This window comes from Vicugna pacos, chromosome 15 (genome assembly GCF_048564905.1).
Source record: "Vicugna pacos chromosome 15, VicPac4, whole genome shotgun sequence".
Taxonomy (NCBI): Eukaryota; Metazoa; Chordata; class Mammalia; order Artiodactyla; family Camelidae; genus Vicugna; species Vicugna pacos.
Window position 1 is genome coordinate 9021771 of NC_133001.1, and position 4269 is coordinate 9026039.

Below are 4269 nucleotides of genomic sequence, written 5' to 3' on the forward strand. Positions count from 1 at the left end.
CCTTTGGGATCTTCTTGCAGTGATTATTGTGTGTGAGAGATTTTTTTTCTTTTTGGTCTAGCCATAAATATTGTTACATCCACCCAGGTATTTATTTGTTAATCTTTTTAAAATCTTATTCCAGAAACCATGGTTTACATTGGGTTACTGTTTAATCCCACAAAGAACTGCTGCAGATTTAACTCATGAAATCTGGGTCTCATTTTCCTCGTTGGTATTACCTCCCTGTTGAAAATGAGATTCACATTTCTAGTTGTATCCTTCGGTTTTGGCCCTGTGTTTGCTCATCTTCCTTTCGTATGTGGTTAGAGTTCTGCTACTGTTGAGAAGGCGGTTGATAAGGACTAGATTGGATCCACAAAGAGAGTTAGGTTCACTAAGCTGTAGGGTGCTCTTGAGGTTACAACTAAATTAGAAAAATAAAGTGTGTTTATAGGAAATAAAAAGGAAACCCTTTCAATGAAAGAGTGGTGATTTCTAAAAACAAAATCTTTTTTTTCGGTAGGGAGTTATTGTATTTTTTCAGTCACTGCGTTTTGACTGTTAAGAACTTGAAGAACATACCTCCAAAACAAATCTTAATTTAAGAGCCTTGACATGAATGTGTCTCAGTTGAACAGGACTGTATGCTGTGGCCTCTAAAGTTGGAGGCTGAAGTTATCCTGATAGTAATTCAACTGAAAAAGGAAAACGATGTCTGACTCAGGGTTACTAGACTAGGATGAGATGGTACCCAAAAAACAGGAATTAAGCACAGTTTTACATACTAGATAAATGAGATCCCTAGCTCCTTAGCCATGCACAGCACTAGAATACCAACAGCCACACTTACACACACCAGGCAGGGTTTAGAGGATCCCACTGTGGAAAAACTAAGCAACTCTTGAGAGGAAAGACAGATGCTGACATTTGAGGGTCCCCACCAAAAAGCAGCTGGCCACCAGTCCGGACTGATGATCAGAGGGCTAGACTTAGGATTATGTGACGGCTTGAGCTGTGTAGATAATTGTATTGTGGGACATTTTACAGAACAATGGGGAATGTGAGAAGATTAAATGCCAGAAGAAAATCAGGCATATGGGAAGAGGCAATTGTCAGGGAAAACACTGTATGAGAAAGGAAACACTCCCTGAGCTAAGTACATGCACTGAGACAGTATTTCATAAGTTTTCCTGAATTATATCCATAAATATTTGTACGATTCCACTGCTTGGGTTTTCTTTGGCAACTCCAATTGTATGTTGGATTTCTGTTTTCCTAAATTCTACCAGTTTCTGTTTCACTTCATCTCTTCCCTGAATTCTTGTATTTCTTAGAGCTGCATTTACTTCATTATATTTTTAAAATTCACATTGGAATGTTGGTATATTATTTTCAGCTGCTTTGTGGGAACATTTTCCTTGTGAGTTATCTCCAAGAAAACTCTAGGTAAGTTTTACTATCTTTATTTTTAGTTACTGTATCTTTGTATAAATGCTGTGCTTATTCCTTTCTACCTACTCATATTTGAAACAACTGGACTTTCCTGGAGCACCAGCAAGAGGATGAAGGAGAAAGACCCTGTCCAGGGTTCTCACCTCCCTCCTCTGGCTACAGTGAACTGTCTCATTAGAAGTATAGCTAAGGGTCCTCCCTGGGGTGTGACCTTGTTCAGAAGTTCTGTACCAGCTCTGACCTCCTTTGGTTCCTTCATCTCCTACATTAAGGGACCTAACTCCTGTCTTCAAGGACATCCCCAACTTGCTTTCTGAAAGCCATCACCTCTGGACCCTGTCGGCACTTCATGCACCTTCCTTCCCTGCCTCTCCCAGCACTCATACACTTGTGTGGTCCTGCCCACAGCAGGCTCCACTCAGGATCTGGCTGTCTTCTCAGAGTGAATATTTGCTGGTGATTCATGAGATCTGCCACCACCAGCCCCCTCCTCACTCCCTATTTTTCACCCACAGCACTCAATTGGCCTCCCATCCAGTACCACACTTCCACTCAATGTGAAATGTGTAAGTTTTCTCTGCCTCGCTAGTTTCATTTAAGATGCTGTTTGTGGGAGTCAGTGGTCATGTTTTCCTTGTTCCCTATGGTTTCCAAAAGAAATGGAAAGATCCAAAACCAGGCTGCTGAGATTTCTACCAGAATCAGAAACCCAAAGGAGTCTTTTATCCATGTAAACCTGATCATGACACTTCCCTGCTTGAAAGTCAGACTTCATTTGGGATGTAATCTAAAATCTCTAAAGTGACCTGCAGTGCCTTCTGCAGTGCAGTCTGTATTTACCTGGTTTCACAGCAAGCCATTTTACACTCTCCCATAATCCCTTTTCTTTTCTACTCTCATCTTTCAGTTTCTTGAAGAAGTAAACATTTTATATCAGCCAGGGTCCGGTCAGGAGGCAGAAACCAATGCAAACTTTGAAAAGGGAAATTTTAATATAAATATTAACAAATATTTTAACATAAATAATTTTAGCATAAATAGTTAAATAGGAAAATATGGTTAACTACTAAAAGGGATCCAGAAGTTGCAGTTGCAAAGTAAAGCAGCTTAAGGACAGAGAGGACAACGCAGGAACTAAGGGTTCTGGAGAGCACTGACTTTCTGACCTCTTCAAAGCGGGCTTGGTTACCACAGAAGGTGCAGCCTGATGAAGAAATATGCCTGAGAGTGGTCCTTAGAAGCTGCCTACCATTGCCAGAGATGGGTGGGCTGGGTGGAAGTGATCTATAGAAATGCTCTATCAGGTTGGGAAGCTTGGATTGCCAGAATTAGGAAGTGAAAACAATCCCAAATGTTGCATGAAACATACTTAAATGATTACTTGGTAAACTGAAATCCAGATTTAACTGGGTGTCCTGTATTTTCTCTGTCAATCCTAGAGCGTGTCACAGGTGGTGCAGCCAAAGCTGCTGTGGAAGCAGCTGCAGGTGGGGAAGTGTGGCCTGAGGGTGCAGCTAGGGCAGGTCACGAGAACCACTGGGAGTGTCATTGGGTCTTCTGCACACTGATCCACTGGCTCCCACACTGAATAAAAAGAGAACCAGAACCCATAAGGGAAGTGCCTTCCTGTCACTATCAACTTGCATTATTCCCCCAGTACCCTCTATTGACAAAGCCAATTAGCAAAGGCGGAATATTTCACAAAGCAAGGCAAAGAAGTGTGGATTGGGGACCCAGATCTCATTGCAGAGCCCTGCCTCCTGAATGCCCTTTGATCTTTGTCTTCAACTCTCCCTTTCAATTCTCTTCCTCTAAAAGGCCTTTCTTTCCTTAATCACAATCTAAATCAGTAGGCTCTCAAACCATCTTATATAGCATTTGTCATGATTTTAAATTATGTGTTTTTTGTGCGATTACATCTTTAAAAGCAGTGTTCCTCACTAACGTAGAAGCTGGTGACTGTTTTCTTCAATGCTGTATGTACCCAGTAGGTAATAAAGAATAGGTGCTCGTTACAAGTTTGTTGAATTAACCAGTCAATTATCTCAATCCTGTTTTAACCAAATGGCTTTCTACCATATGCTGATAGTACCACCAGCTAGAGTACTGGGTGTGAGACGAGCTAAAACTGAAGGGTCAAAACAGGGCCAAGTCTTTATGCCATGCTGAGTAATTTGAACTTTTTTTTTCTAATCTTAAAGGTCCTTAGGAGCCATTGATCTAATTTGTTTTTAGTCAAGATGTCTTCCAGGTTCCTGGCATGACCAGTTAGATGGATGGTGGGGCTGCTTAACTGGAGTGGGAAAAGGAAGAAGAGCAGTTTATGAAGTGAGTGTGGATAGAAGTGAATTAGAGGGCAGAAGATGAGAGCTAATGAGTTCCGTCTTTCAAAATGTGGGACTTGGACATCTGTGGCATTCAGGTAAATATCCAGTAGGTAATGATACGGAATTTAGATGGGAGATCCAGGCTGGAATAGAGATGGGAGTCATCAGCATTTAGGTGGTAGTTCAACCCATGGGAGTGGTAATCACCCAGAGACACTAGAGAGAAAAGTGAAGACAGCTCTTGGGTGCATCAGTTTTGAAGAGGGCAGAGACAGAGAAGGAGAATGAGGAAGAGCTGCCTGACAGGTGGGAGAAATATGGAGGGTCCATGATGTTGCAGAGATCGAGGAGGAAAAAAATCCAAGGAACTAGAAGCAGTCAAGAATGTCAAATATGGCAGAGACAAGAAATACAAATTGTGTGGGGAAAAGTCCACTGGATTTAGCAATAAGGAAGTAACTGGTGACTAAAGAGCATTTTCAGTGAAGTAGTGGGAGCAGAATGTGGA